This window comes from Somniosus microcephalus, chromosome 12 (genome assembly GCF_052327205.1).
Source record: "Somniosus microcephalus isolate GS21.2 chromosome 12, FLI_Smic_1.0, whole genome shotgun sequence".
Classification (NCBI taxonomy): domain Eukaryota; kingdom Metazoa; phylum Chordata; class Chondrichthyes; order Squaliformes; family Somniosidae; genus Somniosus; species Somniosus microcephalus.
The window spans coordinates 211,145,824-211,156,602 of record NC_140998.1 but is presented as its reverse complement, the minus strand read 5'-3'; positions in this window follow the sequence as shown (position 1 = coordinate 211,156,602).

The window sequence follows — 10,779 nt, the reverse complement described above, 5'->3', positions numbered from 1 at the left end:
TGAAAATATCCAAGGTAAAAATGCTCAACTGGGGAAGAGCTAGTTTGAGTGATTTAAGAAGGGCCCCAGCACAGGTAGATTGGAAAAGGCCATTGCAGGGTCAAGCAGTAAATGCAGCAATGGAGGGCTTGCAGGGAAGAGATAGCTCAGGTACAAACTAGGCAGATTCCTTTGAAGGGAAGAGATCGAGCATCCACAGCTAATGCGCCCTGGATGACAAAGGAAATAAAAGTTAAAATAAAACAGGAAAAAGGAGGCTTATGACAAATGTCAGGGGCAAGATTCAGTTAATAACCAGGAAGATTATGGAAAGTACAGGAGGGAATTGAAGAAGTTAATACGGGAGGCACAGAGAGGGTACAAGAAAAGATTAGCAGGCAACATTAAATTGAACCCTAAAACATTTTATAAACATATAAAGTGTAAGGGGTTCGTAGCGCTAAAGTTGGCCCTATTCAGGACCCAAAGGGAAATCTTCATGTAGAGGCAGAGGACAAGGCTAAAATGTTAAATGAGTACTTTGCATCTGTCTTCAAAGAGGAAGCAGAGGATGTGAAGGTTACACTGAAAGAGAGGGAAGTTATGGACAGGATAGTAACAGATAGAGAAGATGGACTAAAAAGATTAGTGTCACTGAAAGTTGGTAAGTCACCTGGTCCAGATGGAATACATCCTAGGTTGCTGAAAGATGCAAAGGTAGAAATAACAGAGGCATTGGTCACAATCTTTCAATCCTCATTGGATACAGGAGTAGTGCCGGGGGACTGGAGGGTTGCTAATGTTATACCACTATTCTAGAAAGGGGAGAGGGATAAACCAGGAAACTACAGGCCAGTCAGCCCAGCATCGGTGGTGGGGAAGTTATTAGAAACCATTATCAGGGGCAAAATAAACTTTCATTTGGAAAGGCATGGGTTAATCAAGGAGAGCCAGCACGGATTTGTTCAAGGCAAAGCATGTCTGACAAACTTGATTGAATTCTTTGATGAGGTAACAGAGAGGGTTGATGAAGGTAGTGCAGTAGATGCTGTATATATGGACTTTTGGAAGGCATTTGACAAACTGCCACACAGAAGGCTTATTAAGAAGATGGAAGCTCGTGGAGTTAAGGGGAAAGTGGCGGAATGGATACAGAACTGGCTCAGGGACAGGAAGCAGAGGGTGGTGGTGGATGGTGTTTTATCAGGCTGGGAGCTGGTTGGCAGTGGAGTTCCCCAAGGGTCAGTTTTGGGTCCATTACTCTCTTCAATTTTTATAAATGACCTAGACTCAGGTGTAGGGAGCAGCATTGTAAAGTTTGCAAAGTAGTAGATAGCGATGAGGATAGTTATTGGCTTCAGGATGACATAGACAAGATGGTGAAATGGGCAGAAGTAGGGCAGATGGAGTTCGATGCGGAGAAGTGTCCAGTGATGCACTTTGGGAGGACTAATATGGAAAGACGGAATACTATAAAAGGCACGGTTTTGAAAAGTGTAGATGAGCAGAGAGGACCTTGGTGTCTATACACACAAATCCTTAAAGGCGGCAGGGCAAGTTGATAAGGTGGTTAAAAAGGGGTATGGGTTACTCGGGTTTATAAATAGAGGAATAGAATATAAAAGCACAGAGGTCACACTAGAACTTTATAACTCACTGGTTAGACCACAGCTGGAATGTTGTGGACAATTCTGGGCCCCACACTTCAGGGAAGGTGGACAGACCTCAGAAAGGGGACAGAGGAGGTTTACCAGGATGTTACCAGGGATGAGGAACTTCAGTTATGGGGAGAGGTTGGAAAAGTTGGGACTGTTCTCCTTGGATCAGAGAAGGTGAAGCGGTGACCTAATAGAGTTTCTCATTGAAACTTATAAAATTCTAACAGGACTGGACAGACTAGATGCAGGAAGGATGTTCCCGATGGTCGGGGAGTCCAGAACCAGGGGTCACAGTCTAAGGACATTTAGGACTGAGATTAGGAGGAATTTCTTCACCCAGAGAGTGGTGAACCTGTGGAATTCTCTACCACAGAAAGCAGTGGAGGCCAATTCATTGAATATATTCAAGAAGGAGTTAGATATATTTCTTAAGGCTAAAGGGATCAAGGGATATGGGGAGAAGGCAGGGACAGGGTACTGAATTTGGATGATCAGCCATGATCGCGTTGAATGACGGAGCAGGCTCGAGGGGCCGAATGGCCGACTCCTCCTATCTTCGATGTTGCTATGTTTCAAGGTGCTGAGAGGTTGGGATAGAGGAGAGGGAGAAAGACTATTCCCTCTGGTGAGTGGGTCAATAACCAGAGGTCATAGGTCCAAAATCATTGGCAAACGATCTAGAGGGGAGATGAGGAAATCTTTTTTCACTCGGAGAGTTGTCGGGGATGTGGAACGCTCGACCTGAAAAGATGGTGGAAGCTGGTTCCATCGATAATTTTCAAAGGGAGTTGGACAGGCACGTGAGGATGAGGAGCTCACAGGGTCACGGACAAAAGGCGGGGGCGTGGGACAAATGCTCCCTCTAAGCTGTGCCCGTGCTCGGCATCGCAGTACTCTGCAAGGTCCCGCGCGGGCCAATCACAAGCCTTCCCAATGGAAATACCGCCCCTGCCCAGAAATGTAAAGGGACCGCACATCGAAATAAACAGGATGCACCAAACAAAGCCAATTTAGAGGGAACATTGTCCGGGACTGAGCACGACTGCATTCCCAAGAACCAGCACAGGCACAATGGGCCGAATGGCCTCTTTTTGTGCTGCAATCTGCTATGGCTCTAGATACCGTCTTCACCACCTCAGGACATCCCAAAGCGCTTCACAGCCAATGAAATACTTTTTTTTGAAGTGTATTCACTGTTGTAATGTAGGAAACGCGGCAGCCAATTTGCGCACAGCAAGCTCCCACAAACTGCAATGTGAAAAAGACCAGATAACCTGTGATGTTGATTGAGGAATAAATATTGGGTCCGGGGCACCAGGGAGAACTCCCCCCTGCTCTTCTTCGAAATAGTGGCGCTTCCTCAATACTGCCCCACCGACAGTGCGGCGCTCGCTCAATACTGCCCCTCCGACAGTGCGGCGCTCCCTCAGTACTGCCCCTCCGACAGTGCGGCTCTCCCTCAGTACTGCCCCTCCGACAGTGCGGAGTTCCCTCAGTACTGCCCCTCCGACAGTGCGGCCCTCTCTCAGTACTGCCCCTCCGACAGTGCGACGCTCCCTCATGACTGCCCCTCCGACAGTGCGGAGCTCCCTCAGTACTGCCCCTCCGACAGTGCGGCACTCTCTCAGTACTGCCCCTCCGACAGTGCGGCACTCCCTCAGTACTGCCCCACCGACAATGCGATGCTCCCTCAGTACCACCCCTCTGACAGTGCGGCGCTCCCTCAGTACCACCCCTCCGAAAGTGCGGCGCTCCCTCAGTACTGCCCCTCCGACAGTGCGGTGCTCCCTCAGTAGTGCCCCTCTGACAGTGCGGCGCTCCCTCAGTACTGCCCCTCCGACATTGCGGTGCTCCCTCAGTACTGCCCTTCCGACAGTGCGGCGCTCCCTCAGTACTGCCCCTCCGACAGTGCAGTGCTCCCTCAGTACTCCCTCTCCGACAGTGCGGCGCTCCCTCAGTACTGCCCCTCCGACAGTGCAGTGCTCCCTCAGTACTGCCCCTCCGACAGTGCAGCGCTCCCTCAGTACTGCCCCTCCGACAGTGCGGCGCTCCCTCAGTACTGCCCCTCTGACAGTGCTGCACTCCCTCAGTACTGCCCCTTTACAGACAATAAAGTAATGCCACGCGAGCCATTCTGAGGCATCAGATCCTGCGCCCTCGGTACTGGCACTGGGAGTGACGGCCTGGATCATGTGCTCAAGTCTTTGGAGTGGGGCTCGAACCCATGACCTTCTGAGTCTGAGGCGAGAGAGTGCTCGCCACAGAGCCACGGCTGTTACAGGTACCCAACGGCATTGTGTCTTATGAAACTCCCAACAGCTAAGTTGCTGTTGCAATGTCCCAACGTGTGGGAGGCTGACAAAACCCCCACATCTGTGTCACTGACGCAACTCCCAACAGCTCAGAGCCATTCTGAAACATCAGATGCTCCCCCCTCAGCAGGGAGGAGGAGCTGAGCACCTCAGTGAAGTGCCTGTCAAAGCGATGAGCTGACCCTCCCAAATAAGGCAGTAAGTCCACAGCCCGACAGTGTTTTCAAGTGTTGACTCCTGCAGTTCAATCTTTACCAAGAGCTACAATTAAAAGACCTGCATTTATAGACCGCCTTTCGCAACGTCAGGACGTCCCATCATCCGCTCTCCGTAAACTTGACCTCATCCAAAGCTGCAGCCCCATGTCTTAACTCGCACCGAGTCCCCGTTCACCCTTCACCCCCCTGTTGCTCGCTGAGCGACATTGGCTCCCGGTCCAGCATCGCCTCGATTTCAAATCCTCATTCTTGTTTTCAAATCTCCACCATGGCCTCCTCGCCCACACTGCCTATCTCTGTAACCTCCTCCAGGGCCTACAACCCTCCCTATCTCTGTTACCTCCTCCAGGGCCTACAACCCTCCCTATCTCTGTAAACTCCTCCAGACCCTACAACCCTCCCTATCTCTATAACCTCCTCCAGGGCCTACAACCCTCCCTATCTCTGTAACCTCCTCCAGACCCTACAACCCTCCCTGTCTCTGCAACCTCCTCCAGCCCCTACAACCCTCCCTATCTCTGTAACCTCCTCCAGCCCCTACAACCCTCCCTATCTCTGTAACCTCCTCCAGCCCCTACAACCCTCCCTATCACTGTAACCTCCTCCAGCCCCTACAACCCTCCCTATCTCTGTAACCTGCTCCAGCCCCTACAACCCTCCCTATCTCTGTAACTCCCTCCAGCCCCTACAACCCTCCCTATCTCTGTAACCTCCTCCAGCCCCTGCAACCCTTCCTCTCTCTGTAACCTCCTACAGCCCCTACAACCATCCCTATCTCTGTAACCTCCTCCAACCCCTAGAACCCTCCCTATCTCTGTAACCTCCTCCAGCCCCTACAACCCTCCCTATCTCTGTAACCTCCTCCAGCCCCTACAGCCCTCCCTATCTCTGTAACCTCCTCCAGCCCTACAACACTCCCTATCTTTGTAACCTCCTCCAGCCCTTATAACCCTTCCTATCTCTGTAACCTCCTACAGCCCCTACAACCGTCCCTATCTCTGTAACCTCCTCCAGCCCCTACAACCCTCTCTATCTCTGTAACCTCCTCCAGCCCCTACAACCCTCCCTATCTCTGTAACCTCCTCGCCCTCACTCCCTATCTCTGTAACCTCCTCCAGCCCCAACAACCCTCCCTATCTCTGTTACCTCCTCCAGCCCTACAACACTCCCTATATCTGTAACTTTCTCCAGCCCCCTACAACCCTCCCTATCTCTGTAATCTCCTCCAGCCCTACACCCCTCCCTATCTCTGTAACCTTCTCCAGCCCCTATAACCCTCCCTATCTCTGTAACCTCCTCCAGCCCCTACAACCCTCCCTATCTCTGTAACCTCCTCCAGCCCCTACAATCCTCCCTATCTCTGTAACCTCCTCCAGCCCCTACAACCCTCCCTATCTCTGTAACCTCCTCCAGACCCAACAACCCTCCCTATCTCTGTAACCTCCTCCAGTCCCTATAACCCTCCCTATCTCTGTAACCTCCCCCAGCCCCTACAACCCTCCCTATCTCTGTAACCTCCTCCAGCCCCTACAACCCTCCCTATCTCTGTAACCTCCTCCAGCCCCTACAATCGTCCCTATCTCTGTAACCTCCTCCAGCCCCTACAACACTCCCTATCTGTGTAACCTCCTCCAGCCCCTACAACCCTCCATATCTCTGTAACCTCCTCCAGCCCCTACAACCCTCCCTATCTCTGTAACCCCCTCCAGCCCCCTACAAACCTCCCTATCTCTGTAACTGCCTCCAGCCCCTACAACCCTCCCTATCTCTGTAACCTCCTCCAGCCACTACAACACTCCCTATCTCTGTAACCTCCTCCAGCCCCTTCAACCCCCTCTATCTCTGTAACCTCCTCTAGCCCCTACAACCCTCCCTATCTCTGTAACCACCTCCAGCCCCTACAACCCTCCCTATCTCTGTAACCTCCTCCAGCCCCTTCAACCCCATCTATCTCTGTAACCTCCTCCAGCCCCTACAACCTTCCCTATTTCTGTATCCTCCTCCAGCCCCTGCAACCCTCCCTATCTCTGTAACCTCCACCAGCCCCCTACAACCCGTCCTATCTCTGTAACTGCCTCCAGCCCCTACAACACTCCGTACCTCTGTAACTTCCTCCAGCCCTACAACCCTCCCTCTCTCTGTAACCTGCTCCAGCCCACCACAACCCTCCATATCTCTGTAACCTCCACCAGCCCCTACGACCCTCCCTATCTCTGTAATCTCCTCCAGCCCCTACAACCCCCTGGGATCTCTGCGCTCCTCCAATCCTGGCCTCCTCTGCATCCCCCGATTTCCATCGCTCCACCATTGGCGGCCGTGCCTTCAGCTGCCTGTGCCCCGAGCCTTGGAATTCCCTTCCTAAACCTCTCCGCCTCTCTCTCCTCCTTTAAGACGCTCCTTAAAACCTACCTCTTTGACCAAACTCTTGGTCACCTGCCCTAATATCTCCTTATATATCTCGGTGTCAAAGTTTGTTTGATAATCGCTCCTGTGAAGCACCTTGGGAGATTTTACTACGTTAAAGGCGCTGTATAAATACAAGCTGTTGTTGTTGTCCCAGAGCGTTTTGCAGCCAATAAAGTACTTTCTGAAGTGTAGTCACTGTTGTAAAGTGAGAAACGCGGCAGCCAATTTGCGCACAGCAAGCTCCCACAAACAGCAATGTGATAATGACCAGATCATCTGTTTTAGTGATGTTGGTTGTGTTGCGTTTGCAAAGATAATCCAGAGACCGTTAGCAGAGTTCAGTTCATGCTGCTTTTGTAATGGCTGCCATACACACACACTTCCAGGCACAAGCAATCGAATACCTATACACAATACAATGATAACAGCACTATCAGACTCCATGTGCTCAGGCCAAGGCAATCGAGTACCTATCACCAATGTCAGACATAACAGGTTGAGTGATAAATATTGGACCCAGGACACTGGGGAGAAATCCTCTGCTCTTCTTCGAAATAGTGGCTGTGGGATCGGAGAGGGCAGACGGGGCCTCGGCTTAACACCTCACCTGAAAGACGGCACCTCTGACAGTGCAGCACTCCCCTAGTGCTGACACTGGAGTGTCGGCCTAGATTAGGTGCTCAAGTCTTTGGAGTGGGGCTCGAACCCATGACCTTCTGAGTCTGAGGCGAGAGAGCGCTCGCCACAGAGCCACGGCTGTTACAGGTACCCAACGGCATTGTGTCTTATGAAACTCCCAACAGCTAAGTTGCTGTTGCAATGTCCCAACGTGTGGGAGGCTTACAAAACCCCCACATCTGTGTCACTGACGCAACTCCCAACAACGCAGAGCCATTCTGAAACATCAGATGCTCCCCCCTTGGCAGGGAGGAGGAGCTGAGCACCTCAGTGAAGTCCCTGTCAAAGCGATGAGCTGACCCTCCCAAATGAGGCAGTAAGTCCACAGCCCGACAGTGTTTTCAAGTGTTGACTCCTGCAGTTCAATCTTTACCAAGAGCTACAATTAAAAGAAAGACCTGCATTTATAGACCGCCTTTCGCAACGTCAGGACGTCCCATCATCCGCTCTCCGTAAACCTGACCTCATCCAAAACTGCAGCCCCATGTCTTAACTCGCACCGAGTCCCCGTTCACCCTTCACCCCCCTGTTGCTCGCTGAGTGACATTGGCTCCCGGTCCAGCATCGCCTCGATTTCAAAATCCTCATTCTTGTTTTCAAATCTCCACCATGGCCTCCTCGCCCACACTGCCTATCTCTGTAACCTCCTCCAGGGCCTACAACCCTCCCTACCTCTGTAAACTCCTCCAGACCCTACAACCCTCCCTGTCTCTGTAACCTCCTCCAGCCCCTACTACCCTCCCTATCTCTGTAACCTCCTCCAGCCTCTACAACCCTCCCTATCTCTGTAACCTCCTCCAGCCCCTACAACCCTCCCTATCACTGTAACCTCCTCCAGCCTCGACAACCCTCCCTATCTCTGTAACCTCCTCCAGCCCTACAGCACTCTCTATCTCTGTAACATCCTCCAGCCCCTACAACCCTCCCTATCTCTGTAACCTCCTCCAGCCCCTACAACCCTCCCTATCTCTGTAACCTCCTCCAGCCTCGACAACCCTCCCTATCTCTGTAACCTCCTCCAGCCCTACAGCAATCTCTATCTCTGTAACATCCTCCAGCCCCTACAACCCTCCCTATCTCTGTAACCTCCTCCAGTCCCTATAAACCTCCCTATCTCTGTAACCTCCCCCAGCCCCTACAACCCTCCCTATCTCTGTAACCTCCTCCAGCCCCTACAACCCTCCCTATCTCGGTAACCTCCTCCAGCCCCTACAACCGTCCCTATCTCTGTAACCTCCTCCAGCCCCTACAACACTCCCTATCTGTGTAACCTCCTCCAGCCCCTACAACCCTCCATATCTCTGTAACCTCCTCCAGCCCCTACAACCCTCCCTATCTCTGTAACCCCCTCCAGCCCCCTACAAACCTCCCTATCTCTGTAACTGCCTCCAGCCCCTACAACCCTCCCTATCTCTGTAACCTCCTCCAGCCACTACAACACTCCCTATCTCTGTAACCTCCTCCAGCCCCTTCAACACCCTCTATCTCTGTAACCTCCTCTAGCCCCTACAACCCTCCCTATCTCTGTAACCGCCTCCAGCCCCTACAACCCTATCTCTGTAACCTCCTCCAGCCCCTTCAACCCCCTCTATCTCCGTAACCTCCTCCAGCCCCTGCAACCTTCCCTATTTCTGTATCCTCCTCCAGCCCCTACAACCCTCCCTATCTCTGTAACCTCCTCCAGCCCCCTACAACCCACCCTATCTCTGTAACTTCCTCCAGCCCCTACAACACTCCCTACCTCTGTAACTTCCTCCAGCCCTACAACCCTCCATATCTCTGTAACCTCCTCCAGCCCCTACAACGCTCCCTATCTCTGTAACCTCCTCCAGCCCCTACAACCCTCCCTATCTCTGTAATCTGCTCCAGCCCCTACAACCCCCTGGGATCTCTGCGCTCCTCCAATTCTGGCCTCTTGAACATCTCCAATTTCCATCGCTCCACCATTGGCGGCCGTGCCTTCAGCTGCCTGGGCCCCGAGCTCTGGAATTCCCTCCCTAAACCTCTCCGCCTCTCTCTCCTCCTTTAAGACGCTCCTTAAAACCTACCTCTTTGACCAAACTCTTGGTCACCTGCCCTAATATCTCCTTATATATCTCGGTGTCAAAGTTTGTTTGATAATCGCTCCTGTGAAGCATCTTGGGAGATTTTACTACGTTAAAGGCGCTGTATAAATACAAGTTGTTGTTGTTGTCCCAGAGCGCTTTGCAGCCAATAAAGTACTTTCTGAAGTGTAGTCACTGTTGTAAAGTGAGAAACGCGGCAGCCAATTTGCGCACAGCAAGCTCCCACAAACAGCAATGTGATAATGACCAGATCATCTGTTTTAGTGATGTTGGTTGTGTTGCGTTTGCAAAGATAATCCAGAGACCGTTAGCAGAGTTCAGTTCATGCTGCTTTTGTAATGGCTGCCATACACACACACATCCAGGCACAAGCAATCGAATACCTATACACAATACAATGATAACAGCACTATCAGACTCCATGTGCTCAGGCCAAGGCAATCGAGTACCTATCACCAATGTCAGACATAACATTTCCTCCCCCCTCACCGAATTTCAAACATGAAATGTAGTGACAAAGTCCTGTAGGTGGCTAGGGCAAGAACATTTACGAACAGGCCGAGGTGCGGACTGGTGAAGAGCAGGCTGAAGTGGGGACTGGCGAGGAGCAGGCTGAGGCACAACATCTGCTTGGGGGTTGGCTGGCTGAGCCACATGTGCATCCCGCCACTCTGGGGGTAAGGCTTGGGGATTAGATCCATATAATCCCGCATCACGGGGTGCTGGCACCTTCCGAAGGCGGCTGGCATGCCACCGAGAGCCGTCAGTGAGGCAGAAAGTGGCTGGTCCAAGTTGGCGGCTAATTTGGAGAGGGGAGGACCAGAATGACGCCATCTTATTGTTGCGGTGAGGCCTGCGGACTCTGACCCAAACGGAGATTGAGATGTTGGGCGCCTTGGCCCTCTTCCACTGGTCGAAGCGGAGTTTCATCTTCTCCTGCTGTCCAGCGACTGTGGCTTGAGCCGGTGGAGCAGGGCTCTGAGCTAGTGAGGGGCGGAGCCTGCCAAGGGGCAGCATGAGCTCACGGCCTAGCATGAGGGATGCGGGTGAGACCCCTGTAGTGGAATGCTGGGAGGCTCTGTCGTGCAGCAGTGTGTGGAGGAGGGCCTTGTCAAATGCACACCCCTGGGATAGGTGTGCTCTGAGGCCATTTTTTAGTGTCTGGTTAAAACGCTCCACCCCCCCATTTGACTCGGGGTGGTGCGTACGTGACGGATGCCCTTGCTCTCAAGGTAAGAGGAGAGTTCCGAAGAGACCATTTGGGGGCCATTGTCTGTGGTGATGGCCTTTGGATGCCCCCAGCGGGAGAAGAGGGACTCAAGGATATCAATGATGACCCGAGAGGTGACGGAGCCCACGGCAGTGACCTCTGGCCATTTTGAGTGCAGGTCATAGGTCACCACTAGGAACCGTTGATGGTGGGGGACACCATGGATCTCCCCGCAGACGTCCAGCTGCAGGT